Here is a 27,491-nt window from a genome sequence, read left to right on the forward strand (position 1 = left end):
TAACCGTTAAAGTAATAAAAAAGAAACAAATAAACAAACAATGAAAAAACCTCCACAAAACACGATTGATTGCTTGCTAAAGTTAGGTTTGGGTTGGTGGTGTCAGTTATGACTATTCATTTTGCCAAATACAACTTCACAGATGCCAGTAACGGTGTAATAGATTCACCTTTAAACCTTCCCTGAATTTACCACAGTGAAATATGATTCAATCTAAAACAGTGGCAATGCTAATATCTACTGCGATCGCTACTTGACATTAACTGGTTGCTGTTGTACTAACATATCCGCCTCACGTTGAGTGAGATGTTTATTAAATTACAGCGATTCCACAGTGTTATAGTTAAACATCTACTGCACATGGTTTTGTGTAGCCAAGGAGGGGTGGTTGTTGTTGCACGGTTGCAACTGCACGCCACTCTTTGTTGAATATACATTTGAAGATTTGGCAGTAACTTTATGTAAATTCACATTTTCTGGCTCTCTCTGATTCAAAGATGTTCAATATCAAATGAATAGGAAGGCCACATGAAATAAATTATAAATAGTCATGAAAATGAGAAACAAATTCTACAAAAACTCTGAAACATGATAAAAGATATTGAATGTAGTCAACATTTAGTTTTTTATTTTTCTGCATAAACATGATTTTATTTTATAAAAAAAATTATTGTAGCTCAATTGTTCCTCTCTTATAGCTGCATTGTTGGTTGCTTTTTAGCTGCTAAATGCTCAAATATGTTCATCAGGCAGTCTCTGACCGTGTCTGTCTGCATTTTGATCTTGAATGTGGATTTTTTGAGAGGTGAGAGCCAACCAAAACAGTTGCTTTGTGGGCTGGACAGCTCAAAAATGAGCTGAAACTCGCTCTTAACCTCGGTATGGTTGAGAGTAGCACAGCATTATAAAAATTATGAGTATGTAACATGACATGCAATCGATTGGCCATCATGGCATTTCACATTTTGCACCCACCAAGCTAAGCTGGGCTCTCCTGCATTTGTCCTCTTGCTGGATTTTGACAGATTTTGGGGAGACGTTTCACATTATCAGAAATTACACGGATCAAATGGACCCAAAGGGCCATTCTGCAAAATTTGTCCACTCATCCATGTGTCATATTCAATATCTGAGTTGTGATTCTCACAAAATATTAGATGATGTATTTCATTTCAGTGTTTAAGCATCAAAAACTGCACTGCTTAAGCCAAAAGGGGGATCAAAATAGGCAAGGATTTTCTATTGATGATTATCCAGGTCGTGAATGCTTTTTCTTATGGGCAACCCAAATTATTTAAATAATATTTTAAGAAATTGCGCTGTCTTTAGATTAGTCATGGCAAAAAGGACTGAACAAAGAGAGAACCTCGAGGGTGGATGGCACAGATGATAACTCACAACATTAGGACTAAATAACAGTTGATCAATGTGGAGGAGAAAGGACTTTTTCTCTTAGAGTAGACTGCATCCCTAATCAATAAATTCAGTTATCGAGTTCCCTCTAATCCACTGCTGGAATAGGAATGAAAAAGCTTCCAATTGGTAGCTGCAGTATTTAACTTATAAAAGAGGAGATTTTGTTTGATCTGCTAAGAAAAATGACCCGGAGTCAGTTTATCAGTACGTTTCCACATTTGGAAATATTGCCCACGCCCCCCTCCTTGGACCAGTTTTATCCACTTTGTCCACTGTGGCTTGATGGCAGGTTATTTAGAAGTCTGAAGGCAGGAATTTCTCTTCCTCTGGCAGAGCTTAGTTGCATTTCAGACATCAGGAATGGAGCAGCTCCTTTCTTTCTCCTCTTGTGGCTTGTTTGGGTGGATCTGAGCCCGATAAAATAACCAGTGTGTGCTCAGAGTCCAGTGTAAACAGCAGCATACAAGTGGGAGTAATGCAGCGCTGCTTTACAAAATCAAAAATACAACTATTCCTCAGTGTTGGCAGAATGCAAACATTTCACTAATCAATAAATCCTACTCTTCTAATAGAAAGACAATTGTTGCAGCTATCATACTTTATTCTGAGAATATAGTAAAATTGAAAAAATCAAGGATTGTCAGCTCGTGCATATCCAGCATATTAGTACAAGGACAGCTCTTGCCTTGCACCATCCTGTGGAATCAGTCCCTGCTTTTCTTGTTGGCATCCTGCAAATGAATTTATGCAATCTCGATGAAGTGTTGTTCCCTTACACAGGGACAACATTAGAATACCTCAGTACTTCAAGTTTTTTTTAACACTGCAACCATTGCACCTTATAGTTTTCCTAATTTGATTTACTCAGTGATGTCATCTGGAAAGAACAAACATGTATTAAAGAAATCAGACATATTCCCAGAATATGATTTATTCTGAGAACATATAGTCCAAAATTATGCTTCACATAAAATATTTCTTTTTTAATTTAATGCTGCTTTCCCAGCTGTTTTTGAAAATGGTTTAGTTATTCGATGAAATGTTACAAAGTGGAAGAAAGCAGAAAATCATCTATTTTGAAAAGCATGAACCAGAAAATGGGACCTTCTTCATAAAGTGGGTAATCAGAATATTTGGCAGCATTTTTTTTTCAATGATTTATTCATTTAACTGATGAAAAAAACATCTAACATATACCCCTGATATACGTTAGATGTTGACGATGTGTGGCTGACTTGATTTTAATGGTCTGTTTGCTGATTGAACATTGTTGCTGTATTGCACTTGGCGACAGTGATAAATATTTGTAATATTTGTTGGCCTTATTTATGTATATGGCGCCTTAGCTTTGCATAAAGACTAGAAAAACACATCAGCCAGCACCTTTAAAGTTCACTGATTAACATATTGCAGGTTGTTTGTGTAATCCAGACCAAAAATCACCACTGGACTGACGAGAGCAAGGCGACATTTTTAGACTCCAATGAGGTAGTGCCATCCACAAAGACATAGTTTGGAGGCTTAAGCCTCCATAAAAGACAAACTGGGGATGTTACATTTGATTAAAGTATTCAAGAAATTAGCCAGTGAAATAGTGAACCATACAGAACACAGTAAGTAGATTTTGATATTTCTCAACAAAGCAAGGCTATTTTTGACTCTGTATGCATATCTAGTCTCTATAGCTGCTGGGTATTAGTTTTTAAAAGATTTCTTTTGATTGAAGAGATACATCCTTTGACTGAAAGCATTAAGCAGCTCTAAACAGAAACATTCGTTCTGGGGTTGTGGGTTGGGTTAACATCGCTTACTTGGTGGAAATATTATACATATTATTAGCCAGCCTTGACAGACTGGCTGTTGCCCCCAGAGTCTACTTGGATGGATGCACAGATAGATGGCTGCCCCCTTTAAATAAGTGATCTGAATTTAATATAATTAGGCATGTATATATATTCACATACACTTGGTTTAACCTGATGAAAGTAAGTCTTTAGTAGGGATAAAAATCTAAGAGCTAATCGTCGTTGCAGAATCCATAAAGTGAGTGCTGCTCAAGGTGAAATTCGGATGCTGTTTACTCAGAAGTGAGTTGTTGTCTGACAGGTTGGTGTTGCCAGCCTCTGGGGCATCATGCTCTTGAATTATCAGCGTGACGATAGACCCATCTTAATTACCCTCAGATACAGCACTATAATCTGTCATTGTCAGGCTGATCAAGACTGTGCAAACCAAGCACTAAGACTCATTCACCCAAACCAGAAGCCTATTGATTACTTTTCATACTTGAGTCATTGCACTGCGGCGAGACATGGGAGGCAATAGAGCTAATGGAAAGGGGAAACTCAAAGTCACATTGTTTACATCTAAGATGACAGGTAAATGTATTTGAAAGGAAATATGGGCTTGATCCAATGGCTTCCAAATAACAGTCTGTTTGTAGCTAACAAGGAAATTTAACCCCGAGCCACTAAGCCATCAGCTGCCCTGAAGCTCAGATGGTGAGCTTAACGCATGGGAGCTTTTCTATTTCAGAATCAAATCCATGTCCAACGATTGAAAATAGAATTTGTGTTGTTTGAAAAGTTCTTCAAGCTGTTTCACACAATTAGTTTTAATTTTTCTTTGTGTTCTTTGTGTGCGAATGATCGCGTCAACAGCATCCTCAACAATAAAGACTTTCTGTATACCAACTGTACTGAATATACTTTATCAGTATCGCTGCGCTACAAAACCCGATTAAATTCATGTTGCACACTCGCTTTAAACAAAAAAGATTCTGTATGTGGTGCTAAAAAACATCTTATTATATCTAGTGACTTATGTATTCTTGGTGAAGATTCCCTAAAATAAAATGATCTTGCCTTAGCTTAAAGTTCTCAAAGACCCTGTATGTACTAGTTTCAGTCATACAGTACTAGAGGCACTTGAGTATATATACCGTCACCAATCAATAAAATCCAAGAGGCCTAATATGTGGCCTAAGAGAATCCCACATATATACATCCACAGTCTGGTTCCCAGATGATAGGACCGGGCAACCTTCTACCTCCCCTGCATATTTGCCAGCATTTGATAGCAGAGTGGGCAGCGGATGAAGAGTTTGTGGGGAACTCAGTTAGGGTATCACTATCCACCCACCAAAATGCACACTATGTGGTCCAAACACAAGAGCACGACTGCTGCTTGTGAGAAAGAGAGAGAGGGAGAAAGAAAGAGACACGGGGGAGTTTATTTTCCACTTGTCTTTGTCTGCAAACAGCAAATTTTTTCACCAAACACGTGGTGAAACGAAATAAAGCTGAGAAGAGAGGATAAATTCGCATCTGGAAATACGCTGTTATGCTAAGCTCCCATTTAAAAATCAAACTAACAGAAAGAAACACCTTGTATCTGTTTTCTCTTGTTTTGTGACAGTGCTGGATTATAGCTGCTCTCCACGTGCATGTTAATTTGAAAGAGTGCAGAGGTGTTGGTGTCGGCTATATGCTATATGAAAAACATGAAACTAGACAGAGGCCATTTGAAATGTAATAATAATGCATTAATGAAAAAACAAGTTAAATATCTCTGTTTTTGGCAAGCTGTTGGCACTATTCTACTAGATGAGGGACCTATGTTGGATGTCATGCTGCTGTGTTGCTCACTCCATAGTTCCCCTACCTCTCCAGTGGCTGTCAAATAAAGATAAAATATCAAAGTAATTAACTGAAAAATAAATGCCACTAATTTTATTTTGTTTTTTGCTAATACTGACCTATGACTAATTTAAACTTAAGAAAAGCCACCTAACTAAAAGGATGAACCAGTGTTGTGTCTGCACATAACAACTTATCAAAGTCTCATTTTTAAATTGTATCTTTAAGCCCTTCTTCCTAGCAGCCTGTCACAAAAACACTCATTTGTACCCGTTTCTTTAGTTGAATCTATGAAAAATGTCAAGGATAACACAGTTTGACAGGCAGAAAATAGTATTTTTGCAACAACAAGTTGATTCCGAAAGAGCTATTAACCGAAAACTTGCCATATGTCGACATGGTGCGTGGTGTGTTCTTAAAAAAATGGGACAAACTGGACAAGTATAGGACAAGAAAAAGAGGTGTCAGGCCTAAAAATCTATCTACAGCAGATGAGCAGTATCTCAAAGTCATGTCCTTGAGAAATAGGAAAAAGTCCAGCAAAGATGTGTCTCTCCATAAGACAGGTCTTAGTGATGAATACGAATTTCAATGCTTTGGTTAAAAAATGAAGTATACACACGGGATGTCAGGAGAGAGGTACACCAGAGGGTCATGGTTTGGGGCTTCAGTTCAGTTAGTGTTTTTGGGGATCTTGTCAGAATATATGGAAGTATTATTATTATTATTTTTTAATATATACACTGCTGATTGTGCTTTAACGGACAAAACAAACTGACCAACGTGTTGAAGCCAAAGCCTCCAAAACATTTTAAGAAATTTAATTCGTTAATTTAGATTTCAGTTTCAATTTATTTATTTTACTTTTTTTAATGCGTTTTGTATTCATGTAATGATTATTTAGTTTATGATTTTTTTCATTCAGTATGTGGCTGTATGGTGTTTTCTGTTTTCCCAGTGGGGTCTACACCATCTTGAGACTCCCTTAATGAGCTGCGGGGCCTTAATGGAGCCAGAATGCATGTTTTTGCTTTATCATTATGTGTTGATGTTTGTTTTGTTCTTGTGTTACTGCTTCCAAACCCTCTATAACTTTCCTATTAAAAGTGCAACTTATATTGCAAATAGTTTTACAGCTTAAAAAAAACCAGGAACATGGATCTAAGCAGCATACCTTCATTAATGCTATTCATTTGTCAAGATAAGCCGATTCCACATGTCAGATTTTCACTCAAGTTAATTCTTTCATCTCTACTTTATTCTTTGTTCCACCAGTGTACAAATTCTGGCAAAAATGGAAGAGCTGTTATATTTGCATATATAAATATACGCAAAGTGCACAGTCTTAATGCTTTGAATTTGCGATGAAGTTTTTTGGGGGGGTGGGGGTCTATTTGTGTGAGGGCACACCCACTGAATGTTTCCCTTTTCCATTACTAACAAGCAGAACTTTCATTTATTCAAATCCACAACAAATGACCCAACTTTCTATCCATGTTTGCCATTTATTGTTGTAAAGTTATAGCTTAGCTCTTTACTCCTAGCAAACCTATAGGATTAACCCTTGAAGGTTATGGTTTCTGTCATATTTCACGTCCGCTTATATACAGCTACCCTTGGAAAACCCGGAAACTATCCTAATGGATGTCAACCCACATTTTTATTGATATATACTGAGGTTTCAAACTCATCATTGAGGATACGTTGGAGGTCGTTAGGTGTCTTTTTTATGGGAGCAAGATGTCAATCATGTATTCCCTTTATTCTAAAGGTAGCCTTTTTGTTGTTTTGTTTGCCTTTATATGTTTCAGTATGCACTACATAGTGTTCATTTTACATACTTTCATATGCCACTCGATAAAAACAGATAAGAAGATGTATGGAGGCAACAGGACAGCTCAAAGGCAGAATAACAAAGTGGCACCTATTCATACTTTTTAGTGGCAGTTCTTGAAAAGAAGGACCTTTGTCTTTGTGGATGGCTTTGTAGCTTACAACCAGAACTCCATACTTTAGCAAGGTGAAGAAACAACAAAGTCTGCTTCTCACTAAAGTAATATTTGATTTTCATGTTCTTTTGTGTAATCAGGTCTCATCTAGTTTTGAAACACTGTGAATTTAATTGGTCATTGTGAAATTTCTGCCCTCTCTAAACCCGTTTCAATTGGTTTTCCATTCTTCAGAGAGGGAGAAGACATGCCAGTACTCATTAGTGGGGAGCTACTGTTTACAAAAAGGTTCGACACCTCTCTTGCGCTTAATTTGCCTTTATTTTTAAGTGCGTTAATGATCTAGTTTTTGGACAAAGCAGTAACTAGTAAAATATGTGGACATTGTAGCACACTGTGTGAACCTGTGTGTGCAGAAACTGAAGTTTAGTCTGTCTGTCATCTTGTCTATCAGTCATATTATGATTTTGTTTTTCCTTGTAAGCATCAGCGTTGCTCCCTCTCTTGTGAGAGCTATCAGTCATTTCAATGGTTGCTCGGTAGCTGTGTGCACTGTACGGAAATGCTTTTTCCTTCCTTCCTGTGAACTCTGGGCTCTGTTTTCATCCGGGTGCGTGCCACAAAAGTTTGCTGTCTTATTTTCTGATGGCACAGGGGTTCACAGGATCATTATTTGTGAGCCGTAAACAGAATCATTACGGGAATTGTCACTTTGAGCTGCCACAAACACTTCCATTCCCAGTTTGGCAATGGTGACTTAGCTGCTTGTAGACAGAACCAAATCTAACTAAATGTTCCTTAACTATAAATCAAGTGAAAAATCTAAATTACAAAAAATAAACTGCATTTTTGTTGTTCACTATTATTTGGTTTATATTATGTTAAATTGCATATTTAATTCATGTTGGAAATTTGGGATTTTAACATCGCCTGTGGCACTTTATTTTGCTAGCTGCATTTTTTTCACTTGCACATCCTTACATGATAAATTTCCTCTTGGGAGAACCTCCTCTGAACTCACTAGCATTGCCAAATTGTACATCACTATGGGGAGAGGAATGCTTTTAAAGAGATGAGAGGAGCTCATGTGATTGACCCTGATTGTTATCAGCTGCTAACGCGCTCACTGATAATGCATGATAATAGCTTATGTCTAATTCAGTCCTGTTTTTATGTGCTAGCCTCCCCATTTCAGAAATGCAACACGAAAAATGCCATTGATCTCAAAATTTCAGAGCTGAAATCACTAAAACTGTTTACAATTTGAGAGAAAATTCTGTGTTCGTGTCAGACTCGGCTCATGAAAGAAGCTGTTTAATAAATATGTTTTCATTAGCATTCAGAAACCCATAACAAACGTAGTGTTTACAGGTACACTAGACCAGGAGTACACAATTAATTTCCCCAAGGGACTACATGACAAACTGGGACTGTTGTGGAGGGCCACACCAATAAGCTTAAAAAGGACCAAATTAATAATGATGAGAACTGAAGTTAGGTTACTCCTACAATAGACCGTCCTCCATTGCTCTGTTGTCCATTGAAAAGGCAGTAATTTCTTGCAACCAGTAGCCTACTGTTAGCAAGCATTATGGCTAAGGTTAGCTAGCTAGCTGTAACTTAGCTCTACTTTAAGGTGGTGATGATTGGCACAGTAACTAGAAGTATACTTTTAAAACTGTGAAATTATTTCATTAAAAACAGAATTCAGCTTGTGTATCAAGCTTTACATGCAGTATAACTCATTTGAAGTTATACCATGCCAACCATGTGATGTTAACTTGTCCATTACTTTCTACAGCTATAGTGATAATGTACAGTCAAGTGATAACGCAGCAGTCCTACAGGTCTGGAGGGTTTATTCCTGTCTGTTTGGTGAGTGCTTTCTGGAGGTTGTTGGTAGTTGCTGGGAAATTGATTGCTGAAGCCCCAGTCACACAGAACTTTAGACCTGGCAAACATTTTGGGGAAAAAATGTATGTTTTCCAAACCTTCTTGCAATTGATTTGGCTGCTAGTAGGTTGCCGCATTCACTCGTACTTTAGGTGGAACATGCTGTCTTCTCTACAGACATTTAGCAGGTACTCTCCGACGGGTAGCGAAACTGTTAAAAGTGTGACACAAACTAGAAATGGAGACCATTCGCTTTAGGAGTAAAAGTTTGAAACATGTCATTTGCAGTGCTAAAGCACATCTATTACTTTGAAAGGGAATGTTCTTCAGTTCTAATTTGCGTTGCATTTTTTCAAGTTCTATAGGCACAGCAAATGTTTGCTGTGTCTTGCCTGCAAAGATCAGTTGATCTTGGCAGTTTGCTAGTGACCTAAGGGTTCATAAGAAAGTTTATCTTGGATCACCTTCTTTGTGAATGACTGTCCAATCAATCGGGACTACATATTCTTTCAAATACAACATCTGGGTGTGTCATGTCCAATATGACGGAAGACTCCCAAGCAATGTGCATATGAAACCACATGAGAAATATTCATTGATTATACTACTTCCACTTGATATGCAATTTAGCTACCTGCCCAGCAGTTGCTTTAGCAAATATATATTATAGTTTTAAAGTTTAATTTAATTTTCATAACATGTAAAATTGCAAAATCAATTACTTTTGAGGTTTTGTTTTTTAAGTTCAACTCTTTAAAAAAAAAACATCAACAGAATGCATCTCAGAAAAGAATATGAACAAAATATGAACAAAATATTTTTACAGCCTCTTTCTGTGGTCAAAACTTACCAAATGAAAAGTTTTGTGTTGTCAGCGTAAATCAAACTTAGCTCTGTACAGAAAACCACTAAGGAAGGCAGAGTTGCTCCAGTCTAAAAACAGATATCAATAAATGTAAACAGTACTGGCCTAGGGATGTCATTAAAAAGAATAGCATGTCTAGACCTCATAAAGCGAAAACATATTGTTATTTCGAAGCAGCAGGAGTTATTGCCTGTGAGCACTAAGATGACATCCATCAATTTAGGGTTTTATTGGAAAATGTAGATAGGCTGCTTGGGAGATGTAAATGATTTACTTAGCATAAAGTTTTGCTTGAACAGGCAGGGAGATAGTGTAGTTAGTGAGGGCAGGGAAGTATGCGTGTGACAAAAGCGGTATTGAAGCAAAAGCTGATTTCCCCAACCCTGAGAGAATCACGATCTGTGCATGAATAAATAGGCTGGACCTGCACAACATGGATTATTCTGGTTCAAATATCAGTAGACTTAAGGGTTGTCAAATGGCATACATGTGTAATAGGATTGTTGTACATGATTTCATTTTGTCACTTGTACCCAAATGTCATATCTTCTAAGGTTTATGCTGATTGTTTCTCACTGTTTTGCGCAAATGAGTTTTTCTTTCCTTCTGCCTTTTTATATCGTACGTTCAGGCCAATTTAACAGAACCTCTTCACATTTAAAACTCTTTCCTTTGAATTTCTAATGATATGATGGCAAATGAAAACCCTTCCTGTAATGAAGACAGTTTATACAATAGATGTCAGAGCACAGGCAAATCACTATTAACTTCATTACTGCCTGTCAGTGGAATACGCCAATACGTGGTGTGACAACAACCTGAATAAATTTAATTAACATAGAAAAAAAGAAAAGATTTTAGATTCGGCACATAAAAGTTTGTAAAATTCCACTCTGTGTTTTCGAAATGCTAGAGCTTCAAAGTCAGAGCATTTGCATTCAGTTGTGTATCACTTTGACATGTTGGCCTCATCTTTCAGTAAATCTCAAATCTACATTTATTCAAATGTGTTCAGCGCGGTGAAGGTTGACACTGCATAATCCATCAAAATGTTCCATTTGAGGAGAGGGGCTGGAATTATTTGAATCATCAGAAAGCAGCCTTGCTTGAGGTGAAGCAGCAGATATTAGGGTAGAAAGAGCTGAAATTTTTAACCCCTCGGAACAACAGCTTTTAAATTCTATTTAGATAAAAGACATGAAAGCATTCCTTTTTCTCAAATCGTGTCTCTCTCTCTTTTGTAATACTACTTGATGAAAATGCATTAAATGTGGTGACACAGGCCTGGAGATTGCTTGGTGATTTCCTGGCAGCAGTGTTGAGGCAAGATGGCTACCTATGCATTATGAAACTGGATTATAATATTACTTATTTTCTAGAATATTTTTGCTGTCAGCACATCACTTTTGTAAAAACAAAAGAAGAACTGGATCTGAGAAGCCAACACCTCCTTGTTTTCCAAGTTTCTAAGCAGTGGATATATCAAGGTACCATCTAAGGCAGTGTTTCCCAACTGTTTAGAGCCACGCACATGTTTCACATTAGAAAAATCACACGGTCACACTTTTTTGCTTTCTCCTGACCACTAGTCATGTTAGGGCCTGACTATTATGTAATTTATTCTTCGTCTTCTTCTGTTTTACTGGCAGTTGGCAACCCATTTAATTAGAGCAGGTGGTTGTACTGCCCTCTAGTGGAAGACAATGTAATCTTCCACAGCACACCTGATCATTTCTCACGGCACACCTATGTGCCACGGCACAGTGGTTGGGAAACACTGATCTAAGGAGACAACCACAAGCACATGATTTATGTCTGAGATTTGAACAGCGTCACTAATAATACTGGTTGGTTATATAGAACCCAACCCAGGCTCAAACCCACCTATTATCAGCATGAACGTCATACAGTCACCTGTGGTGGAGCTGCAATTTGATGTTCAGAGTGTCGCTTCTGGCAGAGATGTGGATGCTGTTCTGTCAGGTGGTCCGGCGGTGTTCTGGTCTGCTTTCCCAGTGGTTTTCAGGGCAGGCTGTGGGATGTAGAGGTGCTGGGGCTGTTGTGCACACTTGTTGTGTTGTGGACTGCTTCTAGTGGTGTGATCGGTCTTGGTTGATTGGTTTCTAATCCTGATGGTGAGTGTTTGGCACATGGAGCTCCTGGGCTTCTTTTCTGAGATTGGTGTTTGGAAGATAAGCTCACGAAAAGCATTTTTAAAATTCATTTAAAACTATAAAATCACTTAAAGGTACATCCAAATGTGAAACTGTCCCCAAGAGCCAGCAGCAAAACCTTGAAAAAGCTCTACAAGGGACTGATTGGATTGAAGTGATTACAGATGGGGGCATAGACAGCGGGTGTGATTTATTTCTTGTAAAAATTAATGAAGTGTTTCATTAGAAGGATGAATCAAAATAAAAGAAAAGGGAATACTCTGCCCTGGCTAAATGATGAATGCAGGAAATTGATGAAAGATGGGGACAGATTGCTTAAAAATGGTCTTATTGCATACCAACAAAAATTCTGGAGAAAGTAATAGACCATACGAAAGGCAAAACAAATGTTTTTATTCAGATAATTTAAGGGACAAAGGAGAATGGGGAAAAACTGACAAGAACTAGTAAAACTATTCTGAAGACAAAAATAAAAGATATAGAATTCAGAATTAGTAATTCATTAACGAAAAGGCCAACCGCTATAGCTAAGATAGCAGAGTTACTGACTAATAAACTAAACCGTGGCTGCAGCACTTTACATCCAATTTACATCTAATCCAATTTCGATTCTTTATATAGTACAGCATTTAACAGAAAAAGCTAAATGTTTACTGCATATAAACACTCGCATGGTTACTGTAAAGAAAGCATTTAACACTGTCAGTCATCTGCTCCTTTTATTGAAATGGACACTTTTTAATTTTTCTAGAAGTTGTTCTATCATTGATCATCAAATCATATTTATCTCATAGGAAGTAATGATGGTACCGCCTTAATGATCTATGCAATATGTGACAAAATGTTAATATTCAAATTAGTGCCGTCAGCATTAATCTCGTTAAAATGACGTTAACGCCATAACCGCATTAATGCGTAAAATCTCCGTTAGCAAGTTAACGCAGAGCGAGACTAACCCTGACAGCACTAATTCAAATATATGCAGATGATGTAATAATCTTTACACATGGAAAAGACACTAAAGAAGTATCTCTGATTCTTAAAAACCTATTGAATCATGTCCAGAAATTACATACTAAATCATTTCACTTTTTTAAAAGACATTAAAATAATATGTATGATAGAAAAAACTGAGCTGTATGTTGCCTCATAGGTCAACAAACTGTGTTTGTTCTGAATATCTTAATATTTAAAGTGGCATTAAAAGAGTGCTTTACTTATCCCATATTTAAGGCACATCTCAGCAATGACTGGCAACCAGGTCTGTGACCACTATAACCCCTTTTCCATTTGTACCAACTCTGGTCGACTTGCCACGGCTCACTACGACTCGACTCGGATTGGATCGACTGATTTTCCGTCACAACTGAGTACCACCTAATGTGTGTAACGGTTGTTATAGCAACGAGGCAGAGCGTCCCATAATGTAATTAGTATGCGTCACAAACACTAAAACAAAGGTGAATGTTGAAACAACGATATACATGCTGTTCGGTCCGTGTCTTTTTCTCAGACTCGGGGACCACAGTGTTGTTTTTTGTTGCCATTTCCCTCATTGTCGGGCTTAAAAAATGGTGATTTTGATATTCATTGAGAGATGCTTTCATGACTCATCGAGTGCCGCCACTAACCAGCCAATTGGTGGCATGGGACGACGTCACATTTTAGTACCTGTGTTCTTTTTTTGTTGCCATTTCCCTCATTGTCGGGCTTAAAAAATGGTGATTTTGATATTCATTGAGAGATGCTTTCATGACTCATCGAGTGCCGCCACTAACCAGCCAATTGGTGGCATGCAGTCTGACGACGTCACATTTTAGTACCTGCTCGGATCTCTTGGAACCATTTTAGTATCTGGTACCAGCTACTATGACCTAATGGAAAACCCTGAAAACTGTGGCGAACATACATGATTCCAAACATTTTTACAAATAAATAACTGGGGCCCCTGATCGGATCCGCTGCCAGTAGGTACTAATGGAAATCTACAGGAAATCTTTGCTTTTCTTTGCAAAACCAGCTCAGTTTCAGCGTCTAATTTTCACTGTTTGCAAACAGTTCAACATGTTACCTCCAAACCATGCGTGACAGCGGGAATCCTCTTGCAAGACTGTGGACCAGGCTCTTTGCGACTGATTTCACTTGACGATAGCCTGCAACATCCAGCAACGATTCAGGGAACACACACTTTTCCCATGACTAATAGTTGTTGACAGATAGCGTCCCTGGAAGAGAAGCACCCCCAGAGCATGATGCTGCCACCACCATTTTGACTAGAGGTTGCCAAAGGGTTGCTGACTGGACTGTGTGACAGGAACAGCCATAGCCTTGGGCATTATGTTTTAGAGTCATCCATATTTCTCTGGACCTCCCTCTAGTGCACAGTACCTCTAGAACATTGAGGAAAATACTGTCAGATATTTACTTGGATTCAAGGGTGAACTTACTATAATCTGCTGGTAAATAAGGTCACTCTGACCTCACAAATCTGTTTTTAGTCAAGTCAAGAATTCAGGTGCTAATTTAGACAAAATTGGCAAATGTTTTATAAGATATTTAGGCAAAGTGATGATTGTATTTTTATCCAATAGTTCCATAGCTCACTTCACAGGGTTCTGCAAAAACTCTTCTGTACATTTTCTAACAGCAGAATGGGAGATATCTGGTTGGATATTTAATTTATGACACTTTTTGAATCTTTTCAAACTCCATCCATCCATCAAAGCAAAGACACGATAAACCATGGAAAGGTGGCCTAACACAAAGCAGATAGGGAAACCACACGCTCTCACATCCCCATATACAGCCAATTTAGATTCATCAATTAACCTAACATGCATGTCTTTGAACTGTGGGAGGAAACTCACACAGTCACGAGGCGACAGTGCTAAACACCGCACCACAGTCCCCTCCCCTACTCAAAGGTTAGGTTTGACCTACAGTTGGACCTTTTTACCTAAGCTTATGTTTTAGATTACTATTTTGGTCCTTTTATTGTACATTATTATAGCAAATGATACAGCGCTGCAGCTTTCAAATCTAATAAACCTTAAAAATTAAAAATTAAACAATCTCTTGTAACTGTCTGCGGCACATTAAAAAAACCTGCATAGCTTTACTTTAGTTGGAAACTGATCTTAATGTCCCCATAAAAGTATCTTCTTCCCCTTTACTGACTCTTCTGATTGCTTTCATGTGTACTATTTGAGTTTTACAATCAATTACAGACATGGTTTAAATTCCATTTTGGCCATAAAGAGTAAAAAATTATGCCCATGTCCATTCTTCATTTGTTGCAGCGGAAAAGTGGAAAGGAGATGAATGCTGAAGAGAATAAAGAAGTTGTGTTTCCATTGCTATCTGTTCCGTGACTTCAGTCAAGGTTGTGGTTCAGGGCAATGTATTAAATGATGCTCACATTCATGCACATCTTCACTTTGTATGTGTGTGTGTGTGTGTGTGCGTGTGTGTGTGGTGAGAGCTGGGAATGTATTTTTTCATCCCTGTGTCCAATTTCAAGGTTGGAGTGTGTGTTCAGGGACACACGTGGAAAAAATGAATTAAACAGCATTTTGCTGTGCTTCACTTAAGGTCAAAACCATACCCTTAGTATCAGTCACAGTTTTGTAGTGCCTTATAGATCAAAATGTAATTCTGTTGATTAAATGCAACTTCAGAAGCCTTCACACAGATGTAATTACCGATCTTCAACAGTTTGTCACAAGATTCTTTTAGTGCAACCTTGTATTTTCATTCATATTATCATCTGACACAAAGGCATCCTCACAGACTTGATGAAATTGATACATTTCTTTTACTTTATACACATATATATGTTATAAGTATAAAGCAGAATTATTTTTGACATGTCTTGCTTAAGCTCGCATAAGAAGATTGATACCACTTTTATATTTCCGTGATAATAATAGGTGGAACCGCATCTGTACAGGAAGTGGAGCCTGGAGATGGTAGCATTTGTCACACACTAAAAACCAAAAGTCTTTGAAAAGTTACTTGAGTTATTTATTCAAACAGCAAACATCACTCTTGCAGAATAAAGATTTATTTGTTGTCTCTTTGACGCGATTATTCGGTGATTAGCGGCACAGGTAGAAAACTTTGCGTGGATGACACATTGAGCCCATGGCTGATGAACTGTTGAATGACAGTTGGCTTACCCTCAGGGGAGCACCTGTCTTTCAAAATACATTGTAAGTGTAAGTGTCATTATTAGCAAAATGCTGTCACCTTGTGCTTATGTACCGTGTAAAGTTTGAAATGATGTATTCATAGTAAACAAACTATTAGTGTGATGGGTGACATGTTTTGTCCGGTGATTATGCATAATTGTGTTTAATGATTTTCTAGGCACACAAGCATGTCAGACAAACCTACTGCATGTTTGTTTTTGTCTCCAGCCATCGCTCTTTGTGTTGTCTAGGTCACTTTGGAATATTCATAACCTCTTGTGTCATCAACACCCACGCAATTTGCAGAAAAACGTCTCACTCTTGACTCCGAGGCCGCCTATTGCCAATCCAGGCCAGTGTGGCCATCAGGCATCCACGATGGCATAATTGTGGAGTATAAAACATATCGCAATGACATATCAGTCAGCGGAGATATGCAAAGACCTACTTGGTTTATCCTTACTCTTGTCATAATGGCCTGAAAAATGGAGGTTTGTTTTCTGCTGGATCATAATTATGTTTGGTATTTATGAGGCCCATCAAGCCTTCAGTCTGGAGGAGCTGCGTTTGAAGGTGACTCTCAGACACATCGCATCTAACTGCGGACACATTGAAACAAGGCTCTCAGACAAGCTGTCTCCTCTCACCGAGCCTTTTAAATCATCATCACTCTATCCAGCTGTATGATGGTTCACATGATATATCACCTGTTAGAGCAGCAGCGCGCGCACCACCGGCAGACAGTGACAATGAGTCTGGCAGCGAGCCTTTGCTCGTTTGTTGCTTCTGTTTCCTGTTATTAAGCTATTGCTTCCATGCTGGTGAGTTAAGCATCACTTAAACTGCCAGTTGAGTTTAAGGTTGGTTTTTTTTTTCTTTTTTTTTTTTTTTTGCCCTTGAAACTTGTTTCAGTGATGTGGCCAGTTGAATTTTTCATGGCTTCAATCAGCTTGCAACAGTTTGTTAAACTCAGGAATCTAACACGACTGTGATGCTGCTGTCCGTCCGCACGTCATTCTGATAAAGCTCAAGCTGTCGGCACATTTACACAGTCTGAGTAAACTCTCCATTGTTCATAGTTAGGAAACCATTTTTGTGTGTGTGTGTATGTGAGTGTGGAGTTTTGTCAATTAAAACTGCTGTTCTGATTGTGATAATAATGCACTCACAAGCTTAATTGCTGACATAATGACACTGCTAGACAGGCAGGATTCAAAGGAAAACTAGGTGGATTTTTTGTCTTTTGTTGATGGTGACAGTGGAGAGATAAAAGGAAATAAGGGTGAAAGAGGGAGAGAGGACTGGTGTGCACCAAAAGTTGTTGGAATTTTACAATCAGGACTTCTAAACAGCCAGGACAGTAGAAAGGGCAAATCCACCATCTGGTTCAAGGCCTTTCTGTGATATATTCCCCCCCCCTGTCTGCGTGGGTTCTCTCCGAGTACTCCGGCTTCCTCCGTCAGTCCAAAGGAATGCAACTTATGGGTTAGGTTAACTGCTGATTCTAAATAGGTGGGAATGTGAGTGCGAATGGCTGGTTGTCCCTCTGTGACGAGCTGTCCAGGGCGTACCCCACCTCTGAATGGGATAAGTGTTAAGTGGATGTAAATAAATTAGCTCAGTATAATATAATACAATATCCCCCAAACACATGAGGTATCAGTGGAATGCCCAGTATCTCCTCTATTTAGTACATCAGAACTTAGTAAGGTAGCTCAAATAAGTGAAAAGGTATCCAGATGTTTTATTATGTTTTACTCTTTTCTGTTAAAAAATGTTTCTGATCTATCTGCAATTAAAACATTTTTAAAATTTCTTCTTTCAGAACCACAAAATAACAACTTTACTGCAATTAAAAATAGGAGTTTTAAAGTTAGTCTATAAGGAAAACCCATCTCATTCATTGGCGATTGGATTCTATCAACAAGATTTGTCTCTGTAACCTAATTTAACATATTTATTACTATTAATTAGTCTAAGAAATGCAGAGAATTGATTTTGTTTAACAGCTACATTTTTTACACAAATATTTAAAAGATGTATTAATTAGCAGTTTGAATGAACCCCTAACAAATTCTTGCTACCTCTCTGTGAGGTAGGTTTTTTTTCTTTTTGGAAATTACAGAGCCCTTTCATTAGGCAAATGATATTGATTATTTGCGAATTTTTTTGTCATTGTAATTATGTCATCAGTGTGAAAAGGGCGAGCCACAGACAAGGGAGGAAAAATATTAAAACACTTAATAAAACCAAATGGTTTTTACTGACAGTAACAAAACATGGAATATTGCAGACTATATACTTTGAGTTGATATCACGTTTAAGCTGCTTATGTGAACATTTGTCATTTTGACAATCAATAAAACTGTGGAATAACCCAAGTAGCAGAATCCTCATTTCTGCTTGAAATAGTCTGACTTTAAATCACAATCAAAAAAAAAAAAAAAAGTCTTGTTGCCAGCTTCTAACTGCGGGAAGAGAAATTACGTTTTCACTACTAACTGTGGATCTCAGTAGTAACACTGAGGAAGTGTGTGATGCCAATTATTTTTTTGTTAAAGACAACAAATTTTTTCTCATACGTAGAGTGTGAATTAAACCAGGTGGGACTGCAGGAATCTCAGTCCATGGTGCTTTTTTGCCACTCCTCATTACTCTTCCTTTTTTTCCTCTAACCTCTTTTCTTTGTTTCTTTCTTCACTCCTCTTTGTGTGACACAGCCACTTATTACAGTTAGAGGGCAGGTGTTTCTGGCCTCAGCTGGACATTATCCTGGCCCAGATTGTCCTTGGACCCCCATGTCTGTCTTATGACCTCGACTGAGGCAGCCACATATATCATGGGCTATTCTTAAAGCTACCCATACCACTGATTAATCCGCTTTGGTCTGATTTAGAGATAATCAAAGGCAACGCATCAAAGCATTTTATGGAAATAATGACTCACTCATTAGCCATATGTTTGACAAGTACGCCCTCTTGGCATTGGGAACCTCTCTATAAATCATAAACACAGATCTGACAAAAGGAGATGATGAAATATATATTCTGACTGAGAATCATCGAGATTGTATTATTGATGGATTACAGAGCAAGCTGTCATAAAGTAGCCCAGTCTTTACTTGATGTATGACTGCCGAGAATATATTTTGGGTCATCTTTGCTGCCACCATATTTCTTCACAGAACATGTTGCAGTCATCATTATCAGTCTGACCTGCTCGGGGAATTTTTCTCCCCATCCAAACACCCAGATGTCATCACATACAGCTTGTTATAACTGAAGCAATCTAAACAAATGATCTCACTGGCCACCTAAACATGTTTTCCTCCACATAATATGAAGCTGATACCCTCCCTTGCCCCTCCAAACCAGCCACCCACTCTCTGTCTCCTGTCTTCCTGGGCAATCTCCCCAGGCTGTGAGGACAAGACAGGACAGGAGAGGATAAATTACAGCCACAGAGCCCCGGCTCCCTCTCATGCTTTCATTTGCACCAGCAATTAATCAGCCATCACTGGAGAGCTCTTGCATGTCAGACTGAGGATTTTATTAGGGATGTCCTTTATGGGCCTTAATGAGACTTATGTCTTCCTTGAGTATTTCATTTGCTGCACATAGCATGGCTGCTTGTAACCTTGAGGTGAGGGTTTTTTTTTTTTCTAAAACAGTAAAGCTTGGCAGGGCTTTGTTACTCACCTCTTCCTGATCTTGACTTGATTTACGCTTTCATCCGCTGCCTCCCTCACTATTACAAATCCTCTTGTCTTACAGTTATCTAATTTTAGATACAATTAGGCCTGATTTGTTTTGTTTATTCTGACATCCTTCCTGCTCGCTCTGTTTTTGAAATACAGCACTAAGTGCATCATTGAAAATGTGACAAATTGCCTTTCATTCTGTGAAACGCAGGTAGACAGTACAGCAGCTCGATAACTGCTCTAAGTTGATTAAAATAAAAATGTCTGGGCTTCGCACTTTATTATTATTATAACAGCTACATAAAACACACTTTTCCGGGCTCTTGGAAAAACGTGACGTCACATACTTTCATGCGCCAATCAGGATTTAGCAAACTACATATGAAGAGAGGGTTGTTGGGTTGTTTCCTCACATTACTGGACCGCTGCACAAAGCCTGATCCAATCGCACCCACACAGTCCTTATGACAGATCAGCTGAAGTTTTAATTAACAAGTAATGATGAATAAGTTTTTGTGTTGCTTTTTTTGGCACAGCAGTGAGTTTGACACGAAACAGAAGGGAAAAGAAACGTGCAATAACTGAGTAGTGTGCTGCTAAGGTGCTCTTAAAGCATGTGCTTAAAGCATCACTTTAATCATTTTAAAAAAATTCAGTTCAGCTATTTGTTTCAGGGACAAAAACATTGGATTTACAAAAAAATAAATTCAGTGTGATCTTCGAAAAACTCGTTAAACATGTACTGTGGGAGTATATAACCTCTTCCAACCATCTGGATTAAAAATATTCCATCTGTGAAAGAATAACTACAGTTTATTTTCTTACCAAGGTAAAACATTCAGCGCAATAAGGGGGAAGTTCAGCTTCATAATTTCAATTTTCAAAGAGCTTAATAACCTGTGTTAGGACAAAGAGACAGGACAGAACTTGCTATTTAATATGCGTCATCCTACAATAACATGTCCCACTGCACAATAATGTACACTAACAGAGAATTATCTAGATGTACACACACACGCACACAATGTGCCAATGTGCCATGCATACTGACTGCATATATTTATCAGTTTCATTACTGTGTTAATGTTCATATTTCTATTTGAATATTAACATTATTAAGATTATTGTTTACTGTTCAGATATTCGGACAAATTATGTTCTCTTGCTTCGGCTGTTCTTGAAACACTAATAAAAATAATGGCACAAAAAATATATTATTTCTGAAATTCCAAGGTCAGTCCATCTGTTTTCCTAAATTGTCCATTAGATTGGGTGAGGGAAGGTGTACGCATTGGATAGGTCCATTGTTGAGCTAACACAGAGATGTTGTTGATGGGAACTTTCACACCTACAGACAATTTGGAACCTTTAATTAACGTAGGATTTCTTTGGATTTTGTGAGGAGTTCCCTGACAGAACCAATGCAGACACAGAACACTACCACACCTGCCTGCCAAGTTTGAACTAGAAAACCTTCTTATGGTGAGGTGCAACCTCAGAGTTCCACTTTTCTATACTAACTAGCAAAATTTGATGTGTTCTTCAAAAATAGCATTTGATATTTGGCTTCTAAACAGTTTAATACTCAAGCTCACGCATGGCTGTAACCAGCTACCAGGATACAGAAGTTTGGTTTTCAGTAATTATTTTTTCAAAACAAGACAGAAAAAATGGTCACGAATCAATATTTGATTCTTCAGATGGCTTTTACTTTGAAAAGACTTTACAAAGTTAATCACACGTACTCAGTGTTGGGAAGATTACTTTTAAAATGTATTCCACTACAGAATACTGAATACATGCCCCAAAATGTATTCTGTAACGTATTCCGTTACGTTACTCAATGAGAGTAACGTATTCTGAATACTTTGGAATACTTAATATATTATCATGCTGTTTACAACTACATGAATGTCCTATTGCTGTGATTTATTACTGTTACTGAAGGTCCGCGGCTCAAACGTAGTAAAGGGACCTCTGGCTAATACGTCGGGTTCGTGTCGGGCTGGTAGCAAAACTAGCTTTACTTTGTTGTCTGGGTCAACTTTGCTTGGCGGAGACAGAGAGAGAGGCGTTGAAAGGCTTCTCCAACGGAACTTATTTTTTCCGGAGGAAAACACGAACACAGTGTACAGTTGAGTCTTAATAGCTTACTTACAGCTGGGCTCGTCAGGCACTCTTCTTGGCTGCTGTGGTTATTATTATATTTACATGCTTCCAGCTCCCGCTTTTGCTCCGTGACAGCTCGGACTTTTCCTTTCTCTCCCTCCCTCGCTCACAGACACATAACGGGTATGGTAGTCCATTCTCCCTGCAGCACGGACTACACTGCCCATCAGGCTACATGCTTTAGGGCCATGCCTGTAGCATTCTGCCTTTTAGCTTAGCACAACAACAACAACAAAAAAGCGCTCTCTCACCCAGGAAACACGCAGAGAGAGAGCGTCACCCTGTAACCATGGCAACCGTAACGCTGCCGCCTGGAACAACAGAACATAGCTGTCAAACAAACCCAAACAGTCCTGACCCGCGACAATATGAAACAGGGAAGTACCGCTGTGTATTCCATTTATTTCAACAAAGTAACTGTATTCTGAATACCACCTTTTTAAACGGTAACTGTAACGGAATACAGTTACTCATATTTTGTATTCTGAATACGTAACGGCGGTACATGTATTCCGTTACTCCCCAACACTGCACGTACTACAGCCCATCTAATTAGGTTGTGCTGTGTTGTGAAGGGGGTCAAGCTGACGTTTGACAGTAAGGCCAGAGCCACAGAGTAAGTGTCTTTTTCAATATTTTGTTGTTTTACTTCACTTTTAAATGATACACATATTCCATATTTCAACCAATATGTCGGCCATTATTAGCCATTTGCCGCCATATCGGAATCAGCATTTATAATCGCCGATATATTTAAAAAAGAAAAGAAGAGATGGGAGATACAACCTTCAAAAATGTTCTTAGTATTGATGTTACATAATTTGTCCACCAGCTTCCTTGTTACAGGCAGGTAGCGATTTGTACGTTGTACATTATTTTGTAGATGACTTTTGGTCGCTATCAGACATTCCAGGCTCCAGTTGCCTGGGTAACTAATTATTTACCATCCTACCATATGTTAATCAACAGTATTCTTCACTCTCATTGGTAGTCCATCCAATATCTTGCCTTGGAATTGAGAAAGGATGAATTCAGGACCCGCCTACTTCACGTCACCACTGGTTATTTCGACAAAGTCGCTGAATGTCATTGCCTTTCTACAGCCTCTGCTTCCCTTATGTTCTGCTAGTTACTTCCTGTGTGAATGTGACTTTAAGCCGCTTGTACATATATTTGCTTGATATCTGACAGTTGATCAGTAGTAGACATTGCAATCTCTGTTTGCCTTGGTACCTTGTTTTTACCACCCCATTATATCTTCGCTTCTATTGGTAGTCAAGCTTTGATCATGAGATTAGTATAACTTTGTATCCACTTGCATTCCAAAGGTTATTTCAATACAAATTTACAGGTTGGCAGATTTCAGTGACAGTGATAATCTAGATAATATAGTCCTAGCTGATTCACATCTGTTAATGTTAGCAGAAAAATACAGCAGAAGAGGATTGTGTTTGTGTTTTGATTGTAGGGTCTTTACCTCACAATATAAAGCACTTGAGATGACTGTTTTTGTGTTTTCGCCCTATATGAAGTTGAAGTTGAATTGAACTGAAGCCTAGCTTACTCGTAACAAAATTGTTTAAATAAAGATAATAATTAAAACTCCCATCTCAATGTATATTTCGGACTGCGTGAGTAGGTTTGTGTGGCTGCTCCTTCTTGCTCAATTACTCGCTGCAGTATTTTTTCAGTCTCTTTTTGGACAAAGGCGCTGCATTAACTAAGCTTTTTTTTCTCCAGTCCAAGGCATTCATGTGTCACCAGTTTGAAGCTCTCAAATGAAACAGTGGGAGTTGGAAATGTATGGCTTGGATTAGCAGTTGCTTAATAAAATATAGAAGTAAAGAAATGAGCAAAACAATGAGTTCAAGCAGTGGATTGTTTTCCTTTGTGTTGCTTATCCGTATGAAGGCAATTTGACTCCACCGATTGAAAAAGTACCATCAAAGAGATAATGAATACAAATTTATCAAACGGCCATTATGGAAAAATATGATGAACATAAAAGACTATAAAAAGGATTGTACGTTAAGAAAAGTGAGAAGAATATTTTCATTTATTTACCTCTGTATGTGTGTGTGTGTGCGAGTAACAGGCAGAATACTTTCTTTTTTCATCCAGATGGTTATCAAAGACTCTTACCTTCAGAACAGCAGTTATTCAAAGCATCGTTTGAATGAAGATTTCAGAGATCGCTGCAAAATAAGATGCCTATGCATGACTCATATGTTCTGATAACTGGTGCTAGTGTCAGTGTGGCTGAAGGACACAACCAGAGCTGCCAGTGGAACAAATTAAACATCAGTTAAATCAGAGCTAACACAATGGCCACTGTATATGTCTATTTGTATGTAGAGAAAATGCAAGCAAAGGACTTTGTCCTCTGGTTTTCTTTGTTTTTTTTTTTTTTTCCTGGGAGCCTGACTGCACTGTTTTGTGTGTGCCTAAACAGAAACCGGCTACAATCACTGTGAATACACTCGGAGTGGGCGTCACCCAGTTAACCCGTAACCACAGAGTCAGGCAGTAGGAGGATATGGAGGCCATCTGGAAGCATTTTTACAGTATGGTGTGGCACTTTGCCCATGTGTGCTACAGGAGGGGTCGTATGACGGTCATGAAAGAGAGAGTCTCTGGAATCCTCCAAGGACACTCACATGAATATTCTCAGCCCAATTTTCTGGGTCAGACCTAAGCTCAAGTGAAAGTACATGACCTGATCACATCTGTCACCAGGTTGTGGAGCGTGAATTATCAAACTGTATGACCTTTAAAAACTTAAATGATATCTTAGGAATTCTTCAAGCAGCTTTTGTGAGTGTGTGATGAGACCCTATGACGACAGAGGCCGTTTAAAATTACAGTGCCTGACTGCCCTTCTTTTTTCTTCCTCAGAAACGCCATATGTTAATAAGTAGGACATTTTACTGGGCTGCTAGAAAGTTTGGAAATGGTTTGAGGAACTGAACTAAAACTGGGAACTGAATATCATTATTACATTAATAAAATGTGTAATCATTATGCTCCATAACATAAAAGCTTTTCAGTTCTCTTTTTTACCCACTTATTTCAATGTTGTATATTTTTATGTCTTTTTCAAGCTTTTCCACTCAATTATTATTGAGTATTCACAGCTATAGTAAAAAGTAAGCGACTTGGACTGTAGCTTACAAGGTAAAATAAAGCTGGTTGTTGGAGCTGGTGTAGCCTGTACGTGTATAGATGTACTATTCAGGACATTAAAGCAAATGTAAGCTCTGCTGAGCATTCGTCAAGTAATATTATTTTCATATTTTCTCTCATTCTTCCTCTAAAAGTGTTCCAGTGGTTGATCAATCTGGATGAGACAGGAAGTGAGTAGTAATAACACAAAATTCACTATTTATTATAATGTACAAAGTTAATAAAAGTGAATAAAATCCGTTTTGTTATTTATGTGTAATACTGTGTCATTTACAGAGCATTTCTACCATCATTATTGCCACTCTGGAAACAAGATTAGTACTGTACATCAGGAAAAAAAATTCCAAGCAGAGCTTCCCATTTCCATTATATGGAAATTATGAGGGAAAACCAAAAATCAATTTTACATGGGAAAAACACAATAAAGAAAATGGAGACTGCGCAGCTCTATGGGGAAGTACATAATCGTGACTCCCACATGGTGAATTTATATCATCTTCTTCCACAATCGCTTTGCATAATGCATCTTTGATCATTTTCCAATAAATAATAATTTAACACAAGTGAGTTTTTACTTTTGACACGAAAGATACAGTTTGCTGATAATATTACCACACTTTTAAGTAAATGATCAAAATCATCCAGATTTAATTTGTTAAAGCTGGTTTATTTCTTTCCTCATTGCAAATGCAATTAAAATGAGATGAAGATGATGCCCTTGAGGCCAGGTGTGTACAGTCAGTGCTTAGCAGTCCATTCAGACGATATCAATTAGAATATTGTATTGAAAAAGACACGTTTTGGCACAAACTTGCGCTCAGAGTAGTCTGTTTCTCGCCATGTTCCCTGTTTGACAGCCAGGTGGTTCAGCCTTTAGTGCACAGCAGCTTCAGTTAATTAAGGTTACCGATTTGGATCTTGTCAATGGTTAATTTGCAGATGAAAAAGAGGAAACTTTTTCCTGCTTCAGCAGCCTAAGCATTGTTTTTGTCTTCTCTAACAGCTCGGCCCCGTCAAGTTGAACACAACTGAACAGTGCACGCAAGCCAGTGTTCAGAGGCACAGATAAGGTTTACTCTGAGAACTGCTGGAAATCAATACTGAACCTAGACAAGCTGTTTAATGTACTTTGATAATGTTTGACAGAGGCTTATCTGGCTTTCAGTTTGTGCATGGTATGAGGAAATTACTGGCCAAAGCTTTTCATTTCTGGAGAAATGTTGCAAATATTAGATGAGGTAACTGAGCTTTATTCTTAAGCAAAAATGCCAAACGTTGCCTCTTCTCATAAGTTGGAATTTGACACTTTTCTTTTGCTTAAAGTTAAACTGAATATACACTCACTGGCCACTTTATTGGGTATACTTGTTAGGGCTGCCACCTTTTGCCTTGTGGCATAGATACAACAAGGTGTTGAAAACATTCTGGTGCTCTGTTGAATTGAGATCTGGTGACTGTGGAGGCCATTTGAGTACACTGAACTCGCTGTCATGTTCAAGAAACCAGTTTGAGATGATGTGAGCTTTGGGACCTGTTGGAAGCAGCCATCAAAAGTTGGGGTCATAAAGGGATGGACACGGTTAGCAAGCAGGTTGTGGCATTTAAACAATGCTTAGTTCTTGCAAAGAGGCCCAAAGTGGCCCAAGAAAACAACCCCCAGACCATCACATCATTGTACCAGCATAAATTGTTGATATAAGACCGGATGGATCCACGCTTTCATGTTATCTATGCCAAATTGCTGTTGTGTAGCAGAACCGAGAATAATCATACCAGGAAGTGTTTTTAAATTTTGGTGAGCCAGTGCAAATTGTGGACTCTGTTTCCAGTTTTAGCTGGAAGGAGTGATGCCCATTGTGGTCTTCTGTTGCTGTGGCCTGTCTGCTTAAAGATTCACCTTGTTGTTCATTCAGAAATGCTCTTCTGCACACCTTGGTTGTAACAAGGGGCTATTTGAGTTACTGTTGCCTGCTGTTGCCTCCATGTGAGCGGCTGATTAGACATTTGCACTGAAGAGCAGTTGAACAGGTATACCCAATAAAGTGGCTGGTGATTTGTATTTTGGAATTGTTGGCAAACATGATGTACACTTTGATTGACTCTACTCTATTAGGCGGTTTATCTGGATGTATCTATTCCTACTAGTTCTCAAAAATAAGGCTGTTATTGTATTGTATATGATATGGATGTATTAACATGTGTTAAATAAATTGTTTTTTAAAGAGTTTAATATATTTAAAGATGCCTGTTTGTTCTGTTTTCTTCCTCTCTGGGGCATTACCTCTTCTCACATAGAAAACAATTGACATTCTCT

The 27,491-nt window shown here is 38.3% G+C and overlaps 1 protein-coding gene and 1 long non-coding RNA gene across 4 annotated transcripts in view; both read left to right on the plus strand.

The window, feature by feature from the left end:
• Positions 1 to 27,491, plus strand: part of cadm1b (cell adhesion molecule 1b) — a 165,372-nt gene that overhangs the window by 6,630 nt on the left and 131,251 nt on the right. The gene's annotated exons all lie outside the window — the stretch shown is intronic.
• Positions 22,505 to 27,372, plus strand: LOC120443654. Its single transcript, XR_005615569.1, has 3 exons — positions 22,505 to 22,610; positions 24,447 to 25,347; positions 25,454 to 27,372. It is a non-coding gene; the product is annotated as an uncharacterized LOC120443654 (long non-coding RNA).

Source organism: Oreochromis aureus, linkage group 14, assembly GCF_013358895.1.
Source record: "Oreochromis aureus strain Israel breed Guangdong linkage group 14, ZZ_aureus, whole genome shotgun sequence".
Classification (NCBI taxonomy): Eukaryota; Metazoa; Chordata; class Actinopteri; order Cichliformes; family Cichlidae; genus Oreochromis; species Oreochromis aureus.